Raw genomic sequence first — 15490 nt, 5'->3', positions numbered from 1 at the left:
TACATTTGTTTGCTTACAAATGAAGGGCATGTCATGGATAAGAGGGATGAACACTGGAGCAAGACCAAGCATGGAGATGATGGGATGCGCGAGGGGAACAAGAACGGAGTTACAAGTGATTATTTCAGGACTTTGAGGCCCCCGTAATGAGTGCATGAAGCCTTGGACGAAATATACAAGATGCCACTCCATAATATTCGTCCATAGGCTATTCTAGGTGCTGCGTCACCTTATTATTGGGCCAGGCCCATGTAATTTCGAAATACTTAAGTATAGGCTATTTTAGAGTCCGTATGTGTGGGGAAACAAGAGTTAGGGTTGGTTTCGGACCCCTCCCTCAAGGGCCACGAAATTCCCTCCTCTTCCTCCATATATACAGCCCTTAGGGCTTCATTTAGACTTTTGGTTTTCTTTAGATTAAAAGTTCGCCATAGCTGCAACTTCGCGTACTTCGTTTGTGTTCAACGACCAGACAAAGGCGTCATAGAACCCCACCTTGATCAATAAAGCTTTCATATTATATTCGCAATATCTAGATTGTAAGCTCAGTTTCTTGCTTGTTCTTCGTTTGCTCGCAGGAAACAGACCCTCGTGGTCAGGTTGATCGTGCTTTGGCGTGGTCAATAACCTCTCGGATTTGGTTTAGCGATTGCTAAGGCGCGACGTTCTCGCACGTTCGTAGTCAGATCGTCAAAGTCGACTTCCACCAAAGCGAAATCCATCATCTCATCGAAAGACGGGACACCTTTGCCTCTATCAAGTGGTATCAAATTTCCAGGTTGCTCGGTGAGATTTTATAGTTTTCGTAGTTTAGATCGAGTCTGTTCTTCATACCTATAGTCCACAAAAAAGGCACAAAAAAATTTAGGGTTAGTTCATCTTATCCGAACCAATCAGAGCCTTTGCATAATCTTTTCTGTATTTGCTTTGTTGAATTTGCGGTTGCATCGTCGTGTCAAGTTGCTGGTCCTAGCGTCTAGTACTTTAGAGTTTCGAGTTCTGTGCACAAGTTGTCACGCCGCCGCCGCACCATCATCATCACCGCTGCCATATACCACCATCGTCATCATCGCTGCCATATACCACCATCATCATCGCCATTACCATATACCACATATCCCCGCCATCACGCTAATCCGAGTCCACCTCCATCAAAGATTCGCCACCAGTGCGTGTTCCATCGCCCCACAATTATCCGCCACCAGTCTGAGTTTCCACCAGATTCATCTCCGCCACCAGTCCTAGTCCGAGTCCAGTAATTGTTGCTTTGTTCTCGATTTCCAGATCACACGATACTCCGAGTCGTGACAGAGTAGGACTCCCCAACTTCCGAACCATCCGCAGAAGAAAAATAGTTCCAGTTTAAAAAAAAAACTAAGTCTGGAAAATTCTGGCTAGGCAGTTTTTAGGACATTTGTAGACTTCTTCGAAAAAAATTTGTTGCGGAGCAAAAAAAAGAGGAAAAAAGTGCAAAAATAAAGTGAAAAAAAGAAAAAAATTCAGAGTGTGCTCCTCCCTTGTTTACGTGCAGCGCCGTGATTTTGTTAGTGTTCTAGGCTCGCGTCTCTAGTACGGTCTAGCCTAGGACCAGCACAGTACCGTTGTTGAGCGTTTATTCAACTTTGCATCTCTGAATTGATTATTGCTGACCCTTTTTGCTACCATATTATAAGCCTTCCCAGCTCCACATACATCTACAACGTGCGTTTGACTCTCCCTGGTAATCGCTCTATCCAAGCTTTGAGAGTTTTGACTACATCGGTTGCCGATCACCGCGTGTTGCTGGGTAAGAACTGGTAAGAATTTGAGATTTGCTTGACGGATTTGTGACACCCACCACCACCACCACCACTTGTTAGTCATCTATAGGATCATATTCTTGTGTGTTTCTATTGCTGCTAACCATGCCAGGATCACAAGCCGACGAGATTGACTGGGAGAACTTAATGAACAAGGAGCTTCATGATAAGTTTCAGCAAATGATGACTGAACAGGTGCAAGATGTGCTGAACAATTTTGAAGAGGCCATGGAGAAGATCACTGTCCTTGAGAAGACGTTCGAAACAAAGCTCGATAACAGATTTAATGAACTGCTTGCGCGTCTTCCACCACCGGCTGCACCTGCCGCACCTCTGCAACAACAACAACAACGACGACTACCTCCACATAGGGAAACAACCCTCCGCCGAGCGAGCCGTGTCCCTCTTCAGCCTGGCCAAACTGCTAGTGCTACTGTTGATACTTCTGTGGCTCCTGCTGCTGATGTGGAGGAGGATGATTATGCGGGAGATTACGAGGATGAGGTTGATAAAAACAGAACTACGTGCAACCACCAGCACCACAACCACCAGGTCGTCCACATGCAAATAATGGCAATGTTAGGGCTCCCCCTCAGGTACGAGATCATGACCATCTCCCTAAACTGAAATTGAATATTCCACCATTTGAGGGTAGATATGTTCCTGATATATATCTTACTTGGGAGTTAGATGAACAATGATTTACATGTTTACAATATCCTGAGGAGAGACGTGTTCCTACTGCTGTTTGTGCTTTCACTAGCTTTGCATGTGTTTGGTGTTCTCAACATTGTAGATTATATCCTGTTCCAGCTACTTGGGCTGCTTTGAAAACTGCTATGCGTACTCGTTGGGTTCCACCATATTATCAACGTGAATTACTTAAAAAATTGCAGCGCTTAAGACAAGGAAAAAAGTCTGTAGAAGAATATTATCAGGAATTACAAACTGGCTTGATTAGATGTTGTATTGTTAAGGAGAATGAAGCTATGCTTGCACGTTTTATGGGTGGATTAAATAGAGAGATTCAGACCATTCTAGAGTATAAGGATTATAATAATATCACTTGTTTATTCCATCTTGCTTGTAAAGCTGAACGTGAAGTGCAGGATCGACAGGCATTGGCGCGAACTAACTTTTCTGTAGGTCGACCTTCATCATGGACACCACGTGGATCATCTACTTCCACTGCACCATCACCTCCTTCAGGTGCCACCTCCAACCGTGATACAAGAAAGCAGGCACAACCACCAGTATCTGCCAAGAGCACACCTGCCGGGCCTGCACAGAGCTCTTCTTCTTCCATGGCGTTAACAGGGCACACAAGTGATATTATTTGTCGTCGTTGTAAGGGAAGAGGACATTTTGCGAGAGAATGCAAATCTCAGCGTGTGATGACTGCTACTGAGGATGGTGGGTATGAGTCCACTAGTGACTATGATGAGGAGACTTTGGCTCTTATTACACATGAAGAACATGGTGGGGATGATTCTGATCATGAGACGCAATACATGGCTGCTAAAGATGCTGACAGGTATGAATGTTTAGTTGCTCAACGTGTTTTGAGTGTGCAGGTTACACAAGCTGAGCAAAATCGAGGCATAATTGGTTCCATACAAAGGGAGTTGTGAAGGAAAGTTCTATTCGCGTCATCATAGATGGAGGGAGCTGCAACAACTTGGCTAGCATGGCAATGGTGGAGAAGCTATCTCTCACCACCAGACCATATCCACATCCTTACTACATCCAATGGTTCAACAACAGCGGCAAGGTTAAAGTAACACATACTGTTCGGGTGCATTTTAGTATCTCTACATATATGCCTTTGCCTGTACCTAGTGTTCCTTGGGAGGATATATTTATGGACTTTTCTTTAGGTTTACCTCGAACAAAGAAGGGGAGGGATAGCATATTTGTTGTCGTGGATAGATTTTCCACTTTATACCATGTCATAAAAGAGATCATGCTGTTAATGTTCCTGATTTGTTCTTTCGGGGAATTATTCGCTTGCATGGTGTGCCAAATACTATTGTTTCAAATCGTCGTACTAAATTCCTTAGCCACTTTTGGAGATGTTTATGGGCTAAGTTGGGGACTAAACTGCTTTTTACTACTACTTGTCACCCCCAAACTGATGGACAAACTGAAGTAGTCAATAGAACATTGTCTACTATGCTTAGGGCTGTTTTGAAGAATGATAAGAAAATGTGGGAAGAATGGTTGCCTCATATTGAATTTGCTTATAATCGTTCATTGCATTCTACTACTAAGATGTGCCCTTTTGAAATTGTGTATGGTTTCCTACCTCGTGCACCTATTGATTTGTTGCCTCTTCCATCTTCGGAGACGGTTAATTTTGATGCTAAAGAACGTGCTGAATTGATTTTCAAAATGCATGAGTTAACTAAGGAAAACATTGAGCGTATGAATGCTAAATATAAAATGGCTGGAGATAGGGGTAGAAAACATGTTGTGTTTGCACCTGGAGATCTTGTTTGGTTACATTTGCGTAAGGATAGATTTCCTAATTTGCGCAAATCAAAGCTAATGCCACGTGCTGATGGTCCTTTTAAGGTGTTAGAGAAAATAAATGATAATGCATATAAACTTGAGCTGCCTGCAGATTTTGAGGTTAGTCCCACTTTTAACATTGCAGATTTGAAGCCTTATTTGGGTGAGGAAGATGAGCTTCCGTCGAGGACGACTTCATTTCAAGAAGGGGAGGATGATGAGGACATCAATACCATTGTTACACTCACAGCCCCTGCTGCTATACATACTGGACCAATTAGTAGAGCTCGCGCACGCCAATTAAATTATTAGGTACTTTCGTTTCTTGGTAATGATTCTAATGTTCATGAGAATATGATGCTGCCTAAATTGGATACATTTGTTTTGCTTACAAATGAAGGGCATGTCATGGATAATAGGGATGAACACTGGAGCAAGACCAAGCATGGAGATGATGGCATGCGCGAGGGGAACAAGAACGGAGTTACAAGTGATGATTTCAAGACTTTGAGGCCCCCATAATGAGTGGATGAAGCCTTGGACGAAATATACCAGATGCCACTTCGTAATATTCGTCCATAGGCTATTCTAGGTGCTACGTCACCTTATTATTGGGCCAGGCCCATGTAATTTCGAAATACTTAAGTATAGGCTATTTTTCGAGTCCGTATATGTGGGGAAACAAGAGTTAGGGTTGGTTTCGGACCCCTCCCTCAAGGGCCACGAAATTCCCTTCTCTTCCTCCATATATACATCCCTTAGGGCGTCGTTTAGACTTTGGGTTTTGTTTAGATTAAAAGTTTTCCATAGCTGCAACGTCGCGTACTTCATTTGTGTTCATTGACCAGACAAAGGCGTCACATAACCCCACCTTGATCAATAAAGCTTTCATCTTATATTCGCAATATCTAGATTGCAATCTCAGTTTCTTGCTTGTTCTTCGTTTGCTCGCACGAAACAGACCCTCGTGGTCAGGTTGATCGTGCTCCGGCGTGGTCAATAACCTCTCGGAGTTGGTTTAGCGATTGCTAAGGCGCGACGTTCTCGCACGTTCGTAGTCGGATCGTCAAAGTCGACTTCCACCAAAGCGAAATCCATCATCTCATCGAAAGACGGGACACCTTTGCCTCTATCAGGGTGTCAACGGCACACCTTCTTCTGGGAAGAATTGCACCTGCTTTGTTAGGGTAGTAACAACGCATCAGCTCTTTTTAATCTTTTTATTACTCTGTGTTCCCCTCTCCCCTGCTCAACCCCTGCCGTAATGTTTTCGGCCTCAAAACAAAATAGTACTGCATTGTTTTGGGGGCTTGATGAAAAATCGAGTGCTGGTTTCTGTAGGTTGGCCCGCCCAGCAAATGGGCTGCTAGTCCACCACGACAGACTGGGAGGCTAAAAATACAAGTTGTATGGTGCAGAGGCAAGTAAAAAACGCTATCAAGAGCCATCCACTGAAGAAAAAAATCGCTCCTGATGTGCTTCTTCAGTCGTGCCGCCGGCCCCCTCTTTAATCCAGTTCGCTCGGGGTTCTGGTATCATTTTTTTCCAGAGGGCGAACAAGTATTAGCTAGGCCTAGGTTTTGTATTTTAATATGCGTAGCCCACGACATATGGAGATAGTGGTTTCAACTTATTTTTTGAGGTCCATACCGGTCTATGGGTTTTTTCTTAAAGATCGGCAGCCCAATGTATTTTTTAATAAAACGCAGGTCTCTGTTCTATTTATCTATATATAAGAATAATAATGCTGTGTAAAATTTATGTATTCCCTTCTAACCACATTATATATATTTATATTATTACTATTATCGTATATTTTATAGAGATTTATATATACATTATAAAAACATCCCACATGTTATTAACTTATAAAAGTAAATGTTTAACGGAAGTTGGCAAGGAAAATCCTGGTTGTTTTTGACTCACAGGCAAGGAAAATCCTGGTGATTGCGTACAAAAGCTTGCGAAGATTTTAAGGACCAATTTAATAATAACACGCTCATTTTTATTTTGAGCAATAACTCGCTAATTTGTTAATTATATATATATAATGTGCCTCTCCGGTTTATTCTTTGATATCAATTGCTCCTTCTAACATAACATTATATATATAATGAGCCCAGCTAATTCATGTATTTCAAGGAAGTGCAAATGGGCTGGGATTTCTTAGAAAATATAAATGGGCCTGATTGATGCTAAATTATTTGTTCACCCAGCCCAGCAAATGGACTGTACATTTTAGAAAACATGGGTTAAATATATGCCACATTTTTGCAGGCTGACATGTGGGCCAATAGGTCAAAGCCTACGTAGGGCGTTGTCAACTTGGTCAACAAATGATTGTGTCATCCACAGCCATTGGATTTATATCCAACGGCCAGCATGCACCTTCAATCTCTCGTCTTCTTCCTCCTGCGTCGCCGGGACCGCCTGGTCTGGCCTCCGGCGGCTAGCGGCTCTGCTTAGAACGCATCGCTGCGAAGCGCTACCCCACCATCGGCCAGGCTATCCCTCCACCCCTCGACACCTCCTGTTATTCTCCATAGACTGCAGCCCCACGTCGCAACAGAACCAGTTATAACCCTTCTCCTCCTCTCAATCTGCAACTCCACTGCCACGACTTCCCGTCTCTGAGTCTTTCCCATCCGGGGTCTCGTTGTCGTCCACCGCCTCGCTGCGCTCACTACGGCATGGTCAACAAACGAGAGTCATTGGAAGAGGACTCTACGTGCAGAGCCTGACGGCTGGGACCCACGAGGTCCATGGTCGCACGCAAGGAAAGTTCCTCCTTATTAAGCTGAAAAAAATGTTTCCTCCACCTGACAGCTGGGACCCATCGGTTGTATCTTCGCACGGAAGGAAGTGCGTCCTTGTTTTGCGAAAAATATTATTCATCCCGTTGACAGCTGGGACCCGTCAGATTTGGTGGCTGACTTGTGGGCCTACTAAGCGGACGTGTACGCACGGCTTTGTCAACTTAATCAACAAATGATTCTAGTAGCTGGACCGTTGGATGTTAATCCAACAGCCGTGCTCCTTCCTCAACCTCTGTTCTTGCTCCTGTCTCCCGTGGGTGGCACCACGGCTGTGCTGCCGCGCATCCGAACCAGTGAAGTTTCCCACTCCTCTCCATCTGCGAGTCCACTGCCCTGTCTTCCCCATCTCCGGGTTGTTCTAGTCTGGGGCCTCGCCGTCGTCCACCAGCCTTGGTGCGCTCGGCAAGGTGTGGTCAACGTGGTCAACAACCGAGAGTCATCGGAAGATGACTATACGTGAGAGGCTGACAGTGGGGACGCACCACACCCATGGACGCATGCATGCAACGGAATGCGGCGTGGTTAACGTGGTCAAGGAACGACTTCCATCGGAAGTATACTGTACGTGGAGAGGCTGACAGCTGGGTCCACGGCCGCAGCAAGTAAGTGCCTCCTTATTACGCAGAAAATAATGATTCCTCCAACTGACAGTAGGGACCTACTAGACGGGCCACCTTATTTTGCGAAAAAAACGTTTGCCCCTGACTGCTGGGACCCACCTGACGGGCCACCATATTTCGTGAAAAAAAGTCCCCCCCCGCTGTCAGCTCGGATCCACCGGAAGTACCTCCTTATTAAGCAGAAAAAAATGAATACTTCCCCTGCTAGCTGGGACCCACCTTGGTGGGAGGCTGACTTGTGGGCCCACTAAGTTCACGGGGACGGAGGGCTTTGTCAACTTAGTCAATATGAACGATTCTAGCTGCAGTGACTGTATGATGTCCATCCAACGGCCGTCGTGCTTCTTCAACCTCTGGTCTTCTTGTTGTAGCCGCCCAAAGCAGCACCGGTCGTGCCGCCTGCTCCTGCCTCCCGTGGCCGGATGTGATGCCGTGGAGGCCTCACCACCCCTTACTACTCCCGCCGCTGGCCAGGCCATCCCTCCACTCACCCACACCCCATGTTATTCTGCAGCGATGGCAGCCTCACACCGCAGCTGAATGAGTGAACCATCATACTCCTCTACGCGTGGGCATCCACTGCCGCGTCTTCCCCGGCTCCGCGTCATCCCCTTCCTAGGCCTCGTCGTCGTCCACCGCCGTGGTGCCCTCGGCGCGGCGTGGTCAATGTGGTCAACGACCGACTTCCATCGGAAGAGTACTGCATGTGGAGAGGCTGACGGCTGGGTCCACGGTAGCCGCAAGGAAGTGCCTCCTTATTACGTGCAAAATAATTATTCCTCCACCTGACAGCAGGGACCCACCGGACAGGCCACCGTATTTCGCGAAAAAAACATTTCCCCCTGACTGCTGGGACCCACCAGCTACACCTTCACACGCAAGGAAGTGCGTCCGGGCAAAAAACATGATTCACCCCCCTGACTCCTGGGACCCACCAGCTACATCTTCGCACGCAAGGAAGTGCATCCGAAAAAAAGATTTGCCCCCCTGACTGTTGGGACCCACAAGCTACATATTCGCACACAAGGAAGTGCGTCCGGGCAAAAAATAAAAAATTGATTCGCCCCCCTGACTGCTGGGACCCACCATCTAAATCTTCGGACACAAGGATGTGCCTGACAGTCGGGACTCACCTGGTCGAAGCGTACGTAGCGTTGTCATTCTGGTCGCGAACGTGTACGTACATATATACTGGTCGATGTAGAGGCGCACACGTGTCGTAGTAGAGGCGTGTACGTGTCGTAGTAGAGGCGCGCACGTAGCATGTACACGTATGTACAACGGCCAGTGTGCAAGAAAGAAAATACGGCCACGTATGTGTACATACGGGCGGGGTCTCGAACGCCTACTCGCGCATACGTACGGCCAGGGCTCGTGTACATGGCTGGGTCAGAACGGAGAAACAACATCGTCGTCGTGTTCATGGGGAGCCAACCGGCTGGGTCAGAACAGAATGCGTCGTCGTGTTCATCGGGAGGGCTTGGACGGAACATGCGATGGAAACGAGGCCTGGCGTACCGCAGAACGGAGGAAACGGCCTTGTGTTCAACCGGCCACATTTGAAACGGGATCATGTTCATCGGGAGGGGTGTGGCGTACCGCAAAACAGAGGAAATGGACCTCCTACGGTCGAATTGGGGGTCCTGTTGATCAGGAGGGGTGTGGCGTACCGCAAAATAGACGAAACAGACTTGTGTTGGAGCGCTACAGTCGAAACGGGGGTCCTGTTCATCGGGAGGGGTGTGGCATACCACAAAACGAGACTCCACGAGATACTGTTCATCTCCACTGTCGACCTCCTCCAGCCTCCACGGGCTACCGTCGACCTCCTCTAGCCTCCATCGCGCGCTACTCCACCAGCTACTGTTCAACCACCCCTCCACGGGCACCCCTCCACCGTCTACTGTTCATCCAGCCCTCCATGGGCTCGTCCTGTTCATCTAGAGGCAACACCACGGGGTCCTGTTCATCCAGCCCCAACCGGCTCGATCGATCGGGGTCCTGTTCATCCAGAGGCAACACCACGGGGTCCTGTTCATCCACCCCCACCGCTCACTGTTCATCCACCCCCCTCCCCCCGCAACACTCACTATTCATCCAATTGATCGGCTTCAGTTAGCAGTAGTAGCGAAGGAATCGCTCGATCGGGTTCAGTTAACAGCCATCGATCAATCGCTCGGGTTCAGTAACGCGTAGCCTGCAGTGCAATTGCTCGGGTTCAGTTAGAGCCCAACGCCTAGCTCGGGTTCAGTTAGAGCCGACGCCTCGCACACACGCGTGTACGTGTACGAGAGAAACGCACATCGCTGGGGCCCCGACCACCCACCGTAACCGGGAACTCCCCAAAATTTTCCTCGCCCTCGCTTCTACCACAGTTGTTTCCGTCATGGACGGCCCAAAGAATGTCATGCAGCTGTGTCTCCAGCCCACCCAGGACGAAAAGCCCATTTTCTGTCATGCTTTTTTGTCATGGAAGTAGGATCCCACCACATAATGATACCTGGTTTTGTCACAATCATCGTCATAGAAGTGTCATATGTATGACAGAATTTTTTTCGTTCGGCCCAAGATGTCACGGAAGTGTCTTTTTTTGTAGTGTCCCCAGTAGGAGCAACGGGAAGCACGCCAGCCCCTGCACCTTGTAGGGAGAAGGCACCATCAAAATACATAATCCGTTCTTGGGGCGCTTCCTTGCCGGGAATAACTGTCTCCATTACTTCTTTACCAGGGGTTGGCGTCCACTCTGGAATGAACTCTGCCAATGCTCGGCTCTGGATAGTTGATGTGCTCTCAAATTTCAAACCAAAGCTGGATAACTCCAAGGCCCATTCCACTATCCTGCCGGTGACTTCAGGGTTTCTGAGTATCCGTTACGGAGGGAAGCGGGTAACAACCGTGATCTCATGGGCTTGGAAATAGTGGAGCAGTTTCCTTGAGGCCATGATGAGGCCAAAAATCAACGTTTACACGCCAGAGTACCTCAATCTAGCCCCCTGCAACAGGGAGCTGACGAAGTACACTGGGCCCTGCACCACTTTCTTCCTTGCTGCAACCTTGGGGATGTCTCCATTGGCTTGCTCTTCTCTGTCTTCATCTGCATTTGACCTTGCCGGGGTCTGTTCACTTCCTTTCTCGGAGGGGACACTGGCTATGGTTGCCGCTCCTTCCACTTCCCGTTGCGACACTAGCGCCGTGCTAACCACTTGATTAGTTGTCGCCAAGTATAGCAGCAACAACTCTTGTGGTTTGGGAGCGACCAAAGTGTGCACAAAGGACAAGTAGGCCTTCAAATCTTGTAGTGCAGCGTCTGCCTCTAGAGTCCACTCCACGGGTCCTGCCTTCTTCAAGATTTTGAAGAACGGCAAGGCACGCTCGGCAGACTTGGAAATGAACCTGCTAAGCGCTGCAACGCATCTAGTCATACGCCTCACATCCTTACTGTCTTGGGTGCTTGAATCTGCTCGACATCCTTGATCTTATCAGGGTTGGCCTCTATCCCATGATAGCACACAAAAAAGCCAAGTAGCTTGCGGGAGGGAACGCCAAACACACACTTATCCGGGTTCAACTTCAGGTTGATCCTGCACATATTAGCAAAGGTCCCTTCCAAATCTTGTATAAGGGTTGATCTGTCCTTGGTCTTGATCACAATATCATCCATTTAAGCTTCAATGTTCCTGTGTAGTTGTGACTCAAAACCACCCTTGACTTCCCTTGCAACGGTGGATCCGTCGGTCTTCAATCCAAAGGGCATATGTATGAAGCAGTATGTGCAACATGGAGTGATGAACGATGTGTTATCTCCGTCTTTCTTGGACATAAAGATCTGATAGTACCCAGTGTAGGCATCTTGAAAAGAAAGCAGGTCGCACCCAGAGTTAGAATCCACAATCTGATCGATGCGCGGCAAGGGAAATGGGTCCTTCGGGCAAGCCTTGTTCAGATAAGTGAAATCTATGCACAACCTCCATCTCCCATTAACCTTGTGCAGTACCACTAGGTTTGCTAACCATGTTGGATGTAGTACTCCTTTGACCAGACCAGCTGCCTCAAGTTTCTTAATTTTCACGGCAATGAACTACTGCCCTCTCCAAAGCTTGCTTTCAGGCCTTCTGCTTGACGGGTCGGGCATGTGGGCAGACAACAAGGTGGTGCTTGATTACCTCCCTGGTAACACCGTGGATGTTAGATGGTTGACACGCAAACACATCAACATTCACCTGCAGAAAGGCAATGAGCGCGCTTTCCTATTTGTCGTCAAGGGTGGCACTGATAGTAAAGGTACCATTAGCGCCAGCCAGCCCAGCCAAGACCTTCTTCACAACAGGCGCAGTAGCTTTGGATCTCTTGCTGTTGGAACTCTCTGGCAAGTCATCAATAGGCGCAGCGCACTCCGAAGAGGCATGCTTCCTCGATTCCTCACTAGAGCCCCTGTTAGCTTTTTTTTCTTTTTCATTTTTGCCTTGGCGGGAACAGTGGCTTATGTGGCCTCTGCCGCAACTGCGTCCCGATGCATCTTGTCGACGCAAATGATTGCGTCCTTCTCGTCTGATGGAATGGATATGACGCCAACCAGCCCCGACATCTTCAAGGTGTTGTAGGCATGGTGGGATGCCGCCATGAATTTGGCCAGGGCTGGGCGGCCAAGGATCCCATTGTACGACAGGGGGAGGTCGACCACATCAAACACCTCAGTCCGGTAATTCAATTCTCCCCCGAATGTAACTGGCAACGTATGTCGGGGTTGACTCCTCGAAACGTGCCAGTAACCTCAAGCTCTTCCTCTGCTATCTGGAGTTTTTTGATGACCTATGTAGAAATCAGATTTAACCCGGACCCACCATCAACCAACATATTTTTGTGACTTTGAGGTTGCGGATTGTCAGCGAGACCAACAATGGCAAGCACCCTACCGCAGTGGTGCGATCAGGGTGGTCCTCTTCATCAAAGATGATGGGCGTGCTGGACCACTTGAGCGGCCTTCGAGAATCTTCCGCTAGATCCACGGCTTGACTTCACGCGCCCACTGTTTAAGTTGGTGGTGAGAGGAATGCAGAGTGCACCTCCGTCAATGCATAGGACATCAGTGGCTTTCTGGAATTCCTGCTCACTGGTTTCCTCTTCATCTCCTGCATCACTCTCATCATTGCAATCCTGCTTCTCACGACCCCTGGCGGGTTTCCCTTGATTCCGAGGAGCCTTGCCGGGGCGGCCTGCTTCCCCACCTCGGCCCTTCGCCCCAGCGCCATTCTGACCTTTTCCTTATCACGCTTCTCATATTCAGCACTCTGCTTCTTGATGAGCTGCTCGACCTCTTGACACTCCTAGAGATCGTGGCCCTTGGTCTGATGGATCTTGCAGTACGGGCCATCACCTTTCCCAGCCTTCTCGGCAGACGCGTCCTCCCAGAAATCAGTGCACGCAGCAACTTCCTTGCCGGGTACCTCAGTCTTGGCCTTTTGCGGGTATTAGGCGTGCCCGATCCCTCGACGGTCATCACTGCCTTATCCTTGCACCTTTTATTGTGCTTCTTGTTCTTCTTCTTCTGACTGGTGGCCTCATCATCGTCCTCTGAGTCGATGTCAACGCCATCCTCTTCTCTGGGGAGCCGCCTCCCCTCCTCCACTCGAGCACACTTATCCACTAAAGTGTAAACCTCTTTCATGGTCTTGGGCAATCGAACGTTCATCTTGGCACATATCCGTCAATTGCAACTATTGGACTGGAACGCAGCTATCACAACTGCCAGGTGGGTGTCTCGAATATTCCTGTGGACTCAGCTGAACCTCTGCAAGTATTTCCGCGGAGTCTCTCCTTTTTGTGGGAGAAGTTGCAAGTCACTGGGCCGCCTTGGTTCTTGATGGGCACCTATGAAGGCGCCAATAAACTTATGGCATAGCTCAACCCAGGTTGAAATGGAGTTCTCCAGCAGGTGCATCAGCCAAGACCTCACATTTGTCTTGAGTGCCAAAGGGAAGTAGTTGGTGAACACCTTCTCAGCTCTTCCCCTGGAAGCTTGAACCAAGATGGTGTAGATGTTCAAGAACTCTGCCGGGTTTAGCCTCCCATCGTACTTCTCTGGTATCTCTGGCTTGAACATGCTGGCAGATGGCCAACGGACTCACCCCAGGGTGAAGGTAAGGCACCCAGCCTCGAAAGGCAGGTGTCCACCTCCGCCGAGCGCAAGCTCGTCGACGTTGAGGCATCGCTCCCATCGGACTAGTGGAGGGTGTTACGGTGTTGCTCGACGGTGATGCGCACGCCTTCCCTCTTCCTGTCCTCCGGGGCCTGCCGTTGGCCTTGACGTGCTCGAGGGTCGGACGAGGCCATCGAGACATCGTCGGGTTCTTTGTTGCATGGCTCCCGCACTGGCTGTTGTGGAGGGGACAACACCAAGGGGGTGGCCCCTTCGATATGGCCGGCAGCACGGGTGCTTGTCATCGCCTGGTGAGGCCGTGGCGGGCCAGCTCGCTGTGATCCTCCAGCCTCGGCGAAACAAATGAGGCTTTGGATGGTGGCTCGCCACTCATTTATCTGATCAGCTACCAGCAGAAATCGCCATGGCCTCCGAGGCGGTGCTTGGCATGGGTGATGAAGATGTAGATCGCAACATCACCCGGCTCCGGATGGTGCCGGTAGCGACCGTGCCGTGCTCTCATCATTGCGAACCAGCCACTTGGATGGCGTGGTGACGAGTTGGAGGCACTTGAGGACCAGCAGCTCCGTTTGGCACAGTGACTGGGTTAGCTCGCTTCACGGGTGGTGCATGCCATGTGGTCGCGCCCACAGTGGGAGCGGCCGGAGAGTTGCGATTCGCCCCAGAACGAGCGCCACCGCTATGGCTGTGCCCTTCGGCTGGGTGAATGGGTGCAGACGGAATAATCTCTCCACACGTGCCTCGAGGAGTGTTGCCGCTGGCATGTTGTTGCTGTTGTCCTTCCCTGGTGCCTCCTGCTCCTGCTTCGGCCGCAGGGGAGGTTGAGGGAGTTCCGGACTAGGGGGTGTCCGGATAGCCGAACTATCATCATCGGCCGGACTCCAAGACTATGAAGATACAAGATTGAAGACTTCGTCCCATGTCCGGATGGGACTTTCCTTGGCGTGGAAGGCATGCTTGGCGATACGGATATGTAGATTTCCTACCATTGTAACCGACTCTGTGTAACCCTAGCCCTCTCCGGTGTCTATATAAACCGGATGGCTTTAGTCCATAGGACGAACAACAATCATACCATAGGCTAGCTTCTAGGGTTTAGCCTCCTTGATCTCGTGGTAGATCTACTCTTGTAACACACATCATCAATATTAATCAAGCAGGACATAGGGTTTTACCTCCATTAAGAGGGCCCGAACCTGGGTAAAACATCGTGTCCCTTGTCTCCTGTTACCATCCGCCTAGACGCACAGTTCGGGACCCTGTACCCGAGATCCGCCGGTTTTGACACCGACATTGGTGCTTTCATTGAGAGTTCCTCTGTGTCGTCATCGATAGGCTCGATGGCTACTTCAACCATCATCAACGACGCAGTCCAGGGTGAGACCATTCTCCCCGGACAGATCTTCGTATTCGGCGGCTTCGCACTGCGGGCCAATTCGCTTGGCCATCTGGAGCAGATCGAAAGCTACGCCCCTGGCCGTCGGGTCAGATTTGGAAGTTTGAACTTCACGGCCGACATCCGCGGGGACTTAATCCTCGATGGATTCGAGCCACAGCCGAGCGTGCCGCACTCTCACGGCTAGCATG

The sequence above is a fragment of the Triticum aestivum genome, chromosome 6B (assembly GCF_018294505.1).
Source record: "Triticum aestivum cultivar Chinese Spring chromosome 6B, IWGSC CS RefSeq v2.1, whole genome shotgun sequence".
Lineage (NCBI taxonomy): Eukaryota > Viridiplantae > Streptophyta > Magnoliopsida > Poales > Poaceae > Triticum > Triticum aestivum.
The sequence above is the reverse complement of the archived record's forward strand: the minus strand, read 5'-3'. Positions refer to the sequence as shown.